Source organism: Parus major, chromosome 1 (genome assembly GCF_001522545.3).
Source record: "Parus major isolate Abel chromosome 1, Parus_major1.1, whole genome shotgun sequence".
Taxonomy (NCBI): Eukaryota; Metazoa; Chordata; class Aves; order Passeriformes; family Paridae; genus Parus; species Parus major.
In genome coordinates, this window is record NC_031768.1 from 76,294,892 (window position 1) to 76,309,256 (window position 14,365).

At 37.2% G+C, this 14,365-nt stretch overlaps 1 long non-coding RNA gene across 1 annotated transcript in view; it reads right to left on the reverse strand.

Annotated features, from left to right (window-relative positions):
• Positions 1–1,815: 1,815 nt before the first annotated feature.
• Positions 1,816–14,365, reverse strand: part of LOC107200031 — a 30,219-nt gene continuing 17,669 nt past the window's right edge. Inside the window, exons 2-3 of the long non-coding RNA XR_001519466.1 lie at positions 6,418–6,490; positions 1,816–3,947 (exon numbers count right to left, since the gene is read on the reverse strand). This is a non-coding gene — a long non-coding RNA (uncharacterized LOC107200031). The remainder of the gene's footprint in view (positions 3,948–6,417; positions 6,491–14,365) is intronic.

Below are 14,365 nucleotides of genomic sequence, written 5' to 3' on the forward strand. Positions count from 1 at the left end.
ATTATTTCTAGAAAAAATCAGTATGAACATGTTGGAGTACTTCAATGAGCCATCAAAAAACTTAATTTTTAATAAGTCATGCAATAATTTTGAATGCTTCATTTCAGTTTTCAGTGTGCCTCAAGTCTGAATGACTCAAAATAAGAATTCAAAGTGTGAAAAGGTCTACAGATCTCTGGTGGCTCAGACAATATAATTTGTCAGAATTACATGGCTTGCTCACAAAATCACAGGGAGAAGAAAGAAAGGGTGTCCATGTGTTCACTGAGTCAAACCCTGTCTTCCTCTGCCTGTATCACCTGCAGGATCAAAGTCTTCTAAGTGGTGTTTATCTAAGCTATTTCATATAGAGGTTTAATATGTATTTTCTGCAAATATCTTTCAGAAATTATTCCAAAGTTTGGCTGTACTTAATGCTAAGTCTTACTTTAATGGTTAAACTAAGAGCTGTGGTAGATTTGTCTTGGCAGCAAAAATCAGGCAGATGAAGCTGTTAAAGCACTAAAGTGTTTGTCTCTTCTGCTGTCCATTAATGCAGGATGCCTGATACCACAAGTCATCACCTGCTGACTTATCACAGCATTCAGTCCTGTGTATTAAGGTAAATGAAATTTAGATGTCTGATTTTAATCTTCTGCCATAAGCCTGTCAGAGTCCTAAATATCTTTTGCTGCATTATAAGCCTATTGCCTTTTTTGCCCTATCTTCAGTGAGCACAGGGAGCAATTTATTTATTTCTGTTATGCTACTTGTTCTGATGTATTTATAGGCTAAGATGGATGCAGAGTTTTAAGCAGTAGATTTGTCTGCCTGCTCTCAAGGAACTGTGTGTCACTACATAACAATAAGCTGGGAAGAAGAAAATGTGGGATTAAGTCAAGCCATAGGGCCAGTGAGCCTTCCAGAAAGGTTGGGTGTGGAATCCTCTGTCAGTGATGAAGGGGAGGTTTCATGTCTCATGTTCTTTGTGGAGTTCACTGTAAGGCAGATGAGACACGTAGATGTTTTTATTTTTTGTGAAAATCTGTGGCTTCGGCAATTTTGGCACAAGTGGTGAGGTTTTCCTCACACAATTAACATGAACCATTTTAGTGGAATCATACAATAGCAGAATATTCTGAGTTGGAAGGCACCCATCGGGATATGAAAACCAGCTCCTGGCCCTGCACAAGACACCCCAAGAGTTACACCACGTGCATTGTCCAAATACTTCTTGAGCTAGTGCTGTTCCCACTTCCCTGGGGAGCCTGTTCAGTGCCCAAACACCCTCTGGGTGAAAAACCTTTTCCTGGTATCCAACCTAAACCTCCCCTGTCTCAGCGTCATGCTTTTTTTGAGTTTCTCTGACTTTCTTTGAGTTGTTTCTTAGAGTTCTGACACTAATCACAAGAGTGAGGAGATCTGTACCTACCCTTCTGCTTCACCTCCTGAGGATGTTGAAGACCACAATGTCTCTTCTTCTCCTGGCTGAACACACCAAGTAACCTCAGTTGCTCCTCATACAGCTTCCCCTCCAGACCCTTCAAGATCCTCATGGCCCTCCTTTGAACACTCTCTAACTGCTTAATGTCAAGAATGCCAGATTGTGTGATTTGATTTAGGGATACAGAGCTCCTTGAATGAGTCATCCTTGTGCCAGATGTTTGAATGCTCTGGAGATTCAGAGATATCTTTACTGAGTGCTTACATTTTATCCATCAAGGATACAAGAGATGCTGGGATATTTCTCTAAAGCACAGAAGAGTGCACCAAAAGAAGCTAGAAAGAAACAAGACAGAATAAGTGATGCAGCAATGTTTATTTAGCCATCATTCCACAGCAATGTTCATTTAGCCATTGTTCCTTAAAAATTAAACTGTTGAGGCCAAAAAATAAATGATGACAATATATCAGACAGCTGAGTTAGTAAAGGTAAATCAGTATGAATGTCCAGGTCATTGACCTGCCACACAGCTTCTCACCAGCACTGCTGCAGCACAAGACTGTACCATGGGAGGATCTTTTCCACCTTCAAATACAGCTTCTGTCACCTCATTTTAATACACTATATAGCCCTTGTTAATGAGCACATATAGTTCACTCAGCTATCTCAGTTTTCTAAGATATTAAGGAAAAGTTTGTTTCAAGAGCCTGCAAGTTATTGAAAGGTGTTCACCTGAGAATATGGGCCTGGGTGATGTGTTGTTTACTTATATTTCACAGGAGGCTTGTGCAAGCAGAAGCAATGAGTGGGCAGTGTCTGGGGATTTTTAAATTCAGAAAAATCTGTCCTGTTTTGGTAGCTGCACTGATAGCAGTCATAAATACATACCTTCTGCCTTTTTACTTATTGCTGTAAAGTAGGGATAGAACTAAACTTACTATATTTTACTCACCTGCTGTTTTGTTCACCATGCAGACTGAGAGCATGGTTTTCAGTGATACAAAGTCTCATCATAAATATGTGGAAGATATTGTTTGTGGCCTTTCTGTCTCTGTGATTTGTGTGACTGCAGGGAAGAGCAGAAATTCAGAGCCTCAATCACAGGCAGATGAGTGGAAGATGTGGGAATCCAACCTTCCAGAGAGATGAAGGTTGCAAACACATCACAACCAATCAGCTGGGAAGTCAAGTACTAAGATCACTGATATTAAAAGTTGTCTTACAACTGCTTCCCTAAACTAAGGAGGTGTTGACATGGCTTTCCCACCACCAACCCCTTTGAAAGGATATATGCTTAACCTGGGGGCTGAAGTGGAAGAAAGGCTCTGAAGATATCAGCAAGACACCATCCCAGCTCATCATAACTGCGTGCCTTCTTCAAACAATGGGAGATGGACTGGACCAGGACAGCCCACATCAGTCACTGTGTGTGGACACATTTTCAAGATTGTGAGTGAGCCTTAAGGGTGATGAGGAGGACCTGGCTCAGAATTAGTGATGGAACAGGAAGTGAAAATCTGCTGGGCAGGACACCAGAAGTTGCTGAACAAACCAAGTACCTGTGTAGGAAGCAAGCAAAGTTAGAGTTGTGACAGGTGCCTAAATATCACAGGTGGTTAAGTGGGAGGATGTGAACAAATGCCAAACTCCACAGATAATTGGAGGGGAGTGTTGGAGACGTTTGTGGGAGTACAGTGCTGTAAGGCAAACAGCTCTCAGGTAACCATCAGCAATATTATATAATGCCAAGTTTGCTGAGCAAATGGGATGAGAAATAATGTATTTTTAATCAAAACTAGTACTAACTGAGAAAAAAATGATGAGTTCAGGTGTTTACGTGGGGGGAAAACAGAAGGTGGAAGGTAGATAGAAGAATGTTGGAAAGGAAGGCCAAGAAAGGGAAATGGACCCTCAGGAGTGGAAATACTATGAATGTGGTGTATGTTCTCTACCACAAGACCTATTCTAGTGGGAGCAGGACACAAAACCAAACCTCTAGTCTGACCCTGAGGCAGGTTCACCCTGTGTCTGGGTCAGTGGGTTTGGGATGGGCTGGGTCAGGTTATCTGCCTCCAGTAAGGGAACACTGGAGAGGTGGATTAAGCATCCATGTATCGCGGTCTTGGTGTGTTCCAGGCCTCACAGCTTCAACAGCCACACACCTTTTCAGAGTGGGAGTGGGTTTTTTTTTGTTCATGTGGCTTCAAACCTGCCATCCCTTCATTTCTAGGAATCAGCATCACACATCTTTTTAAGCATTTGCTATTAGATCTCAGTTTTTTCTTTGGTCTATGCCTTTCATTAACCTGCATCATTCATTGGGATAGAAATGAGATGCTGTGGGAATCCCTTTGAAATGATTTTTTGTCTCCAGAGTTCTCTTAAGTGAAGCTCTTCAGTTTGCTCTTATGTCCTGTATTCTCAGCCCACTTGTAGGGTACCAGTTTATCATCTCTGTCTCTGCTCTAGCATGAATCAGGTTCATCATCACTTGGATTGGCCTTTTCAGGAGCCTGCAAAAAGCCTGTGAAAGAGAACAATTTATTAAAAAGAGTCCCTGTAAAAAACCCTAAACACCAATCAACTAAATACAAAAAAAAAACCAAAAAAACAAAAAAAAACAACAACAACAAAATTCCAACCTGTGGTGGGCTTTTTAGGTATGAACCTCAAAAAACCCCAACCAAAAATTTCACAAAGACAGAGCCAAAAAGGGAAAACCACAATTATTATGTATAATATACATAATATTATTTCACTTAGGCTTCAAGGTGTACATGCAAGTTAATTCAGAAACACTAAATCCTGAATCTTATTTTTGGAGGAAATGGGATGGAAAAGCCACTACACATGTCAGGTGGTTTGGAATTTGTTTTATTGTAATAATCACAAACAATTCTCAGGCAAATTTAAGAGATTGTCCTTCTGCCATCTTCAGAGGCACCCTAGATTCCCTAAACTGACCACCTCTACCACTTTTTTCAGCAGATGTGTCAGTATCAGTCCCTCAGCACAGTTTTTACTATATAGGCCACTAAGATTCAGTAGCAGAATTACAGTGATTACCAGTTTCTGTATAAGCAAGTCAGTCTCCAGAGCAATTAAAATTGTAATATTTCATATAAAAAAACTACAGCACACTCTTCAAGATAACAGATACACTGTTGATAAAAATAATATGTTCTTGGTAGACTCCACACTGAAATTCAACCAAGAAAATCCAATCTTATTTCCCCAGAAAAAGACAACTCACTTCAGATCAGCTGGATTTTACCTGTTAAGAAAGATGAAAGATTCACATAGTGAAGAAACTTATACTGTGATAAGGGGGGGAATGAGTTAAATTAAACAATTACCCATGCAGACACTGAAAGAGACCTTTCAGAACTTCTGCAGTTTTAATACAGTCCTGTTAAACCACCCTGCTGCTCACTCATCTGGACATTCTGCTAGCTGCTGTATTTGCCTCTTACTACTCTACACAGGTGCTCCTGTGCTTCCTTTGGTCTGGGAGTTTCTCTGGCACATTCACAGCACATATGCTTTTGCTATTTTGCCACAGAAATGTGATTCTGGGAACCAGGTGGCTTCATCCCACAGAACAGGTACTGATGTCTGTCTCAGCCTTCCATCTCAGGAGTCTGTCCAACCCCATCACCTTGTGTTGTGGGTACACCAGGCTTGTGAGGATGGAAAGTGAATAAATAGAGAGGGCTGTCAATGAGTATTAGGTACATTTTTCTGTTTCTCAATTCAGCTAATGAGACTTACAGATCTATACAAAATCTAGTGTTTTATAATTGAACATACATGTTTTCCCTGTTTCAGTCTACACAGCATGAGGCAAAGATTGTTACTTGAAGGTTGTAAGACTGATTTCAACTGCAAATAGTTTCTGTAGCTCAAGTTTCTATCTTTCTCAGCCATGCATTTTATTTTTTTCACTTCTTCAGCAATGGTTGTACAGGTGTCTGATACTAAAAATGCATTTCCCCTCTTACCTTTGTGCTTCTTATAGAGGTCTGTGATTTTAAGTTTTGTAGTAGCAATCCAGGAAAGAGCTTTGCTCTCCCTTATTGGAAACTCACTTGCACTAGTCCTCTACAATAAAACTTAAAAATCAAAGAAATCAGATTTTATCTATCCTTGCCTGTTCAGTAATAAATGACCCCCAAATGTTCTCCAAGCCTCCTGTTCCAGATTTAGTCAGCAGTTAATAGCCTTTCTCAAATACTTTTACTAATGTAGTTTTATAGAAGGTTTTCCTTTGTTTCCTGGTGTAAAAAGCATGCAGCTGGTATTAAAATACAGTAAAAAACAAGCTCTAAATATCCAAGACTTACTCATGGAGCAACAAGATTTAGCACATGTCCTAGGGAAGACCAGTGCCCTTCTAAAATTGTAGTTGTTAGTCAAACAAGTCTGCCTTAAAGAAAATAAGCATTTGCATAAAGAAACTGAGTTTAATTTCTGGCAGTGGAACCTTGGGAGTATTCCAGTTCACCTTAAATGAAAGACTGAGAAAGTGATTAATATTCCAAAATGTAAATATCTAGCTATGGGGGATAGCCAACAGCCTCCACCCACTTTCATTTGGGATTCAGATCTCCAAAATACTCTCCAAGACCACAGATACTTATCCCTGATGTGCTTGCATGTTTTGGACAATGGTAGGCAGTTATGATTCCTGAAGTTAGTGCCTGGTAAGCTCATTTACAAATTACCTGTAATGACTAATTGTCAATGACTACACTGGGAGCTTAGAAAACCAGCTCACATGTATGAACTACAAATAGACTTTTAAAACAGGATAATTTCATTTTGAACTGAATCCCTAATGCAAGTTGGATTGATAAAAACACATGGAATTCATAGCTTGTATGTAGACAAATTTCTTCATTTCATCTCAGGAACAAAAGCCATTTTCTCTTTTAGCACAGACAGAAATAGCAGAAAAGTTCAGAAGTTGGTATGGTTTTTGGTTTGGAACTCACTAATTGCTCTTCAGGTTTGCTCCTTCTCACATCATCTTTAAGAAGTCCTCATTAAATGATGAAGGATGGACAACTAGAGAGAAAAGATGAATATCTAATGAACCCATTGGAAAGAGAAAATAGAATCACACCACATCTTAAACTGAATTTTCTTTCCAATGTAGGTTTTTAATTGTGCTTTTGTAAACATAATGTAGATAACCCTAAGGAAATTACAACAATCCTCTGATTTTTCCACTGTCCTGCTCCTGCAGAGTCCATTGGACTACTTCTCAGGTGAGCAGTAGGAGAACACTTATTTTTAGGTCAGTGATTTAGTCATATTTAGTATTGTTTTATTCAATCAACTTTTTATCTGGTAAGCTACACAGTCCATAAATTAATTTTTAAAAAGGCATTTTTAAGTGGAAACAAAAATTGCATATTTGTTTTTTGCTAGTATACACTAAAAGGTACTGTCAGAAAACTCAATGGTAAATCAGAGTTAATAAAACAAAAATAGAAAAAAGCAAATGAGTATTTCGAGAGGATGAGGAAGAAAGAGATGTGTTTCACTGAAGATTTCATCATACAAAAAAAGCTTTTACAGCATTTTTATTATCATGGCAGTGCAACAGATTTTAGAGCTTTCAAAATATCACTCAAATGGCTAATATCTCCACAAAGTGTAATCTGAAATGGAGTGAATTCCTGTTATGTTTATTGGGAAATTTCAAACATAAAAATGAGATTTTTTTCTTAATAATTAATACATAAAAATGCACTTCATATTCTTTTTGCCTGAGAAATCCACATAATAAGATTTAACAAAAGCCTGTTTCCTCTTATAACTACAAAAACCTATTGAATTTAATGCTCAGAGTGCAATAGATTCAGTTATTTATGTTCTTCTTTGCCAGAGGAATAACAGATGTGTAGAGACATTAAAAAATACACTATTTTTCTGCTAAAGACAAACTTTTAACTCTTTGCTCACAAACCCAGACATTCACATCAATGGCATAGATAAAAGGGATATTTAATCCTCCAAGGAATCTGAGTTTTATCATTAACCTGTCAGCATTAAGTTACGGAAGTCTAATCTTTAGAGAAGTCATGTTGGGGAAGTTGGGGCTTTTTTTTTTCATTAAAAATTTCATTTACATCTTTTGCAACTCCAGAAGGGATGTGAAAATTGTCACCCCATCCTAAAACAACAAGCTTCTATTCAGAGTTGAGCTCCAGGGATGAGGAAATCATTTGCTTTCCACAGTATTACTTAGCAGGTGCTAACAAGGGCAGCTATTAAAAAAAAAAAAAAAAAAAAAAGATAACTCCCTTTGGTGTTTGTGTGTTTGTTTATTTATTTTTTCTTGACTGCTCATGTTCACACCTGCCCACCAGAATTTTTTTTTTTTTTTTTATCATAAGTCATCTGCCTCATTATTTGGGAAGAAGTGATAATGCTATACTTTATGCAAATGGAAATTGATTCTAATTAGCATGCGCAGCACAACATTTTTATCTTGTATTTCTAGGTGCAGTTAAGCAGAGCTAGTGTTCAACAAGCTTATAAACAGATCAGCAAGCTTATAAACAGATCAGCTACTATTTATTTGGAACTGTTTATATACTGAAACCCATCCATACATTTACATTGTGCCCGAACAAGAAAAACTGAAGCAAAGTGAATGTTTCTAACTTTTTTTTATTCTGTACTTTCCTGGTAAAAATATTGATTTTCATATGGGGGGGCCAGAAGTTCAAAGTAGACAAAGAAAAGGTTGGGTAGGGAAAGAGTTTTGAGTCTTTCATTCAGAAAGCAGGAGGTTAAACAGGGGCAGTCTGTTTTTGGTAGGTGCTTCCTCATCTCATTCCTTATGGTGCAGGGGATTGGAGGAAGGTAAGATTGCAGCAGTGCTTGATGTTGTTAAGACAGAGACAAAAGCTTTCAGAGCATACAAAGCCAGCCTTGCTACAGCTGAATGCAGCCAGAAACAGTGTGCTGGGAAGGCTTCTGCATTTGCCTAACCATGTGTAATGTTCCCACATTTATCTTAAGGCTACTTATTGACAAGCGCTCAGCCAACTACAATTTGTAGTCTGATAGCTAGATAGTCTTGACAGATAATCAATATATGTAGCAGAATATGTTCAATGGATTTGGTATTTACCAAATGAATTGACATAGAATAATAGAATCATTAACTTCGGAAAGTACCTTTAAGATTATTGAGTACAACTGTTAACCCAACTCTGCCAGGCCCACCAGTGAGCACGACATCTACACTCCTTTTGAAGAGTTGCAGGGACAGTAATTCCAACACTTCCCTGGTTAGTCTGTTCCCATCCTTGACCACACTTTTAATGAACAAATTTTTCCTAATATCCAACTAATACTTCCCCTGGCACAACCTGAGGTCAATCCCTCTTGTTCTATTGTTTGTTACCTGGCAGAAAACTTCAACCACACAACCTTCTTGTGGCTACAGCCTTCTTTCAGGCAGTCATAGAAAGCAATAATATCTCCCCGCAGCCTCTTTTTCTTCAGGCTAAAAAAACCTCAGTTCCCTCAGCTGCTCCTCATAAGACTTGTGCTTTAAGAAACATTATACAACATTCTTGATTTCCAGAAATGGATATGCAGGTTGTCATACTCCCATGCATTAATATAATAATGATAACAGCATTCTTCCCTCTGTTTTGGATTGCTAGCAGTGTATGACAGATTTTTAGCAATATAAATACTGTGTGGAGGCTAGTTATTCAGGGCAACTTCCACTTGCATTAGTGACAACATTTACTGAAATTGTTGGCTGTCTGTATTATTTTAATTTTTGTAGCACAATTATTTACCAATTATTACAAGAATTATTACAAATTCTTTTTAACTTTGGTAATCGCACATACACGCATTGGCATGGGGAAATGCATGCATGAAGGAAGATGATGAGCAAGGGAGAATAAGGCATTTTCTGACTCTCCCAAGTGATCTGGCTTCCAGATGAGGAATGAGTGAATATTTGCTCTGGCACAAACCATCTTGAGTGCTGCAGCTCTGGTTGTCTGGCTCACGTGTACCTCTTGGGACATAGTCTATCACACAAGACCACACGCTGCAGGGATTTAGGTGTAATGTCCAGTGCACTTGGCCACAGCCATACAGAAAATGCTTCTCATGTCATTACTCATGGGTTTTAAGCTATTTTGATTTCAGCCTTCTGTGTGCACAACTCATAATTAGATATCTTCTCAAAAAGAGGGTTTTTTTACCACAAAAATTCTGTGCAACAAATCTGAGGCAAAGTGAGTAAAACGTTTTCCAAATATTGGTAGCAACTTCTATTGGTGACTTTTCAGAATGCCTCAGTTAGATGTTGCCACTGCTTGTTGGGCAGTTTGTTGGGTTACATTCTGATGATCTGGTGTATCACAAAGTCTTGGAGTCACTACAAGTTTCATGTACAATGTTATCCTCACTATGACAAATCCTGAATGATGTTAATATCTTTATATATATAAAAGTTACTGATAGGAATTCAATGGGAATTGCAAGCCTCATCTTGTTTATTCAACTATGTCATTTTCAGAAATAAAGTTCTCCTGCACTGCATTAATTTCTGAGCTTCTATTCAATGTCATGCCTATTACACTAGTTATTTCAAATAGTTTATTAATTTCAGAACCAGCTCATTTATGGAGCTTGAACTCCTAGTAAGAAGAGTAAAAGTGAAGGATATGCAAAACCTGAAAAAAAACAAAGAAAATAAATTGGTGAATTGGCTTAAATATTTTTATTTCAGCTAGCTAGATGACCGATAGATGTAGTGTAGTCAGAATTTTAGCCTGGGTTACAGACTTTTGAGTTACACGCTCTGTATTGGCAGATAACTGGCAGATACTTATGGCCAGACTATGTTGGAGCAGATAAGATGAAACTTCATAATATCATGTGTGTCAGTTCCCAAACTCTGATAACATAATGTTAAATTTTATAAATTATCTATGGAGGCATTGTGGAAGGCTTCAATAAATGACAATAGGAAGAAGAAACCTCTTTATGTGAACAGGATATTAGCAGTAATGAGAAATTCAAGGTGTTCATAAGGAAACATAATGTCCATGTTTAAAATAAGTCTCTGGAAGAGGTCACAGCTCTGTGATTTCAATGATTTGCAGGTAATAAATTCAAAGAAATATCAGGTCATCTTTCATGAGAAAAGTATATCCATTTTATTCTGTCTTGTTGCCTAACACATAAATAGTTTCTTATTGGGAAAAAAAAGTTGAACATAAACATTAAACACTTCATTGTTAACAGACATCAAACAACAAAGACAATTTGCTATGCTATGTAAGTGAATATAAATATTGTATGGAATGAGGAAGTCATAGATATACAAATTACATGAAGAAGCAATGTGTGAACTTGTACTTTCATTTCATCTAAAACTGAAAATCAAGTATACACAAGAGAGGGGAAGAAAAATATCTTCTCTATCGAACCTATGTGGTATAACTATTCCTTCAGACATTTTTACATACCATCCATAGTATCCCTTAATCGCATTCTTTCTTCACCTAACCTAGGCCAGCTGCATTTATTCACAGCTAGGACATAAAGGATGTTCATATCTTTAGTTAATATCTCCTCAGATTATACATTCCTCTACCCAGCTGTATGATGCTTTACCAAATTTAACTACTGTTTTTTGGCACTAAAGAGTGCTGTAAGGTGTGAGCTGAGACAGATAAATCCATGTGGAAACATTAGGGCAGTGTAGCAATCTATCCTGCATGGGGAAACAGGATGCTCAGGTGATGAGATCCATTTGTGAAGCCCACAGGCCTTTCAGACTTAACCTGCAAGGATTCACATAACTTTAAACGTGACAATGTGTCTGTCAGCAAGCTGTCTGATTTCAGATGGCTTGGTTTGGAATTATGCAATTATTTTTCACCCTTTACTCATCCTAAAGAGTCAAATGACTTAAATAGATAACCCAAACTAGCCTGGAAGAGAGAAGTGAGTGACAGATATCATCTGAGACCTCTGACAGTAACAGGGGTGACAGCACACCCTAGACCTCCAGCCTGACTCATCAGTGCCCTTCCATTTAAAAAAAAAATTAAAAAAAATAAAAGCATATTCAAACCAATATACAGACAAGTTCTAACCCCCAATAAAAGTTTTCAGTTTGCATAGAGTGGGTCTTATCCAATAGGAGTCCCTACAGGCAGAAAAAATTCAGCCCTCCAACTCACTTCAGCAGTTATGGGTGGAGTCTTTCTTAACTTTTCACCATTCTCAACTTACGTTTATAGTATTCACTTATGTTTAGATGGAGCTTGAGTGATTCTTGTAATGGATACCTTTGTTGGTAAGTGTTAAATTCTCTCACCTCATTTTACAGATACAGTCAAAGAAAATATAGGGAGCATTCCCAGTGTGGGGATACCTCTGCCATCAAGGTGTGCATTAATATCACAATTAGGCTACAATGAGCCAAGTCAATCTGAGGAGAGAACTTTCTCCACAGTTTCTGGCTCAGCAGCAGGACATCTCCCCCTGTCTCTCTTGGTTGACAGCTGCTATGCAGTTTATCAGCTGCAAAGTACCATCAAGCTCCCTTCCCTGCAGTGATTCCAGCAGAGCCTGGCTGTGGTGTCTGCCCTCTGCTCCACCCTCCGTTCCATTCCCATCAGCAGGGCTCTGGTTGCAAGTTGTGGATGTAAGGAATCATCATGGAATAGGTTTTGAGTATGTCAACTGTGTTCTATCCAGCTGCATGTTACCCTATAATGTCCATAACGTTATCAGTTCTGTTAGGATGTGAATATAACTTCTCAGTTTCCCCTAATTCCACCCCCAGCCATCTTTCCATAATGAGCCATAGACTTTACTTTTACACTTTATTGTGTGTATCAACTGCTACAGTCTTAGCTTACATTTGTACTGAGCAAGTTTTCTGCTGAACTCAGTGAACACCTTTTTAATACTAGTCAGAGAGTTGGGACTTTGTACATACATATTTTTGTAAGTACATTGATTGTTTTTCACCTCAATGATACAAATTTATGCCTACACTGACGTTCTTAACTTCAGTTTAATTCATCAACAAAAAAATGCAATAACATGATCAAAAAAGTTCTTAAATCCTTCTTTTAAGAAAACTTTCTAGTGAAAAATGTGTAAAATGAAAAGTAATAATAGAGTCTATTGAAATGTTTTGGAAGTAAATGAAAAAGTTTCTTTAGACTGGGTCTGACATTATTTTATGAGGAAATATCATCAATGTAAACTTGATGAACAAGAAAATTTGAAGATGACACTTCCTTGTAAAAGAAAATGCTATAAACATCACCACTGTCGCAAAAAAAATCAGTTTACTTTAATGGGTCACAAAACACGAAATAATTTAGCTCATCTCAGCATATAATATATAATTTATTAATATTCATCTCTGTAGTTATATATTTCACTTTTACTAAACCAGTTACTGTATTTCAAGGTTTTATGATGAATCTTACGCCAACATAGTATTAATATTTTTTTTTCACTCAGTTGCATGAGAGCCATAAAATAGATACATGAAAATGTTTTGCTTTTACTTCATAGCAAAGAGGAGTCTGTAAAAACCACTAGCATGACAGTGTTTACAAATAAGTTATGATCTACATTTAATTAAAACCGAGCATTAAATGTCCTTTTATTTCTTAATTAAGTAACTGGTTTCTAAGCTATCACTGCTAACATTAGACAAATGGATTTAAAACATTACCTAGCAGTACTCACAAAAAATATATTTTTGTTATATAAAAGGTGTCATTTGGCTAGACTTCTTTTTTTGCTTACCAATGAAGGGCAGAAGGAAAATTGTAAGTATAAAATTACTAGCACAGCCCTGCCCAGATGGCTAATTTTTGCTCTGTTTTCCTGGGGAAATGTGTGGTTATTTCCTTGGGACACTTTGAATTCTCAGCCTCTTAACTGAGTCAGTTCATGGGTGAAAGCATCAAGTCCAGTTGCACCAGAGAGACCAATGTAATATCTGATGGTTTTCCATACAAAAAATATCTGTGTTGACCTTATCAAAGTATGGAAAATCCTGACAATTAGAAAAATTAGGTTTGGTGTAAACTCCACATCAATTCTTTAACAGGTATTCTTGTTCATTAAATAGAAAATGGATGTTTCTATGCTCAATGTTTTGAATACATTTTCTTTCTAACAAGAGTTGCCACGAATCTACTACTCTGTCTATAATGTTATGGGAAACAACCCAGTTCCTATGGGACAGTAAGAAGCAGAGTTTTTGCACACTTACTGGCTATACCACTGGACAGAAATTCTAAAAAATTGTCAGCATTTTGTAAATAGCACACCAAAACTAAAATCAAACCAAAAACAAGCAGAAATTAATTTTTTAATATAAAAATAAACAGGATTTAACAGTGTTATACAGTCACAATAATCTGGTTTGATATAGAAGATTATAAGAAATTCTTCAAAGGCATTACAAGGTTATATGTGTTAGAGAGGATTGATAAAGGACATGAAGAAAAACAAAACTAAAAAAAAATCACAGTGGCAGATTAAAAGCAAAGACTGAATCTGAAAATAACTCTATTAATTAGTTCAATAAGCTACCTTTGAGTGAAGCAATTTTAAGAAAATTTGAAATGTTCCCTAACGACTACATTTGTTTTAGCTCTATTAAAATTATTCAGCAATGAATAGAGTTTTGATTACAAGCATGTAGACCACAGTTTTGATTAAAACTTGATTGTGCTGGATCTCCACTACATAGTACATCACTTATTAACTATTCCATCTGAGATTGTCTTACACATTCCAGGTAAATCAGATTGTTCATCATACTTTTAGATATATTTACACACTATCTATTGTCACAGATAGTTATTTTCTAGAACTTTCCTCAGGTCATTGGCAAAAGTACCCATGCAC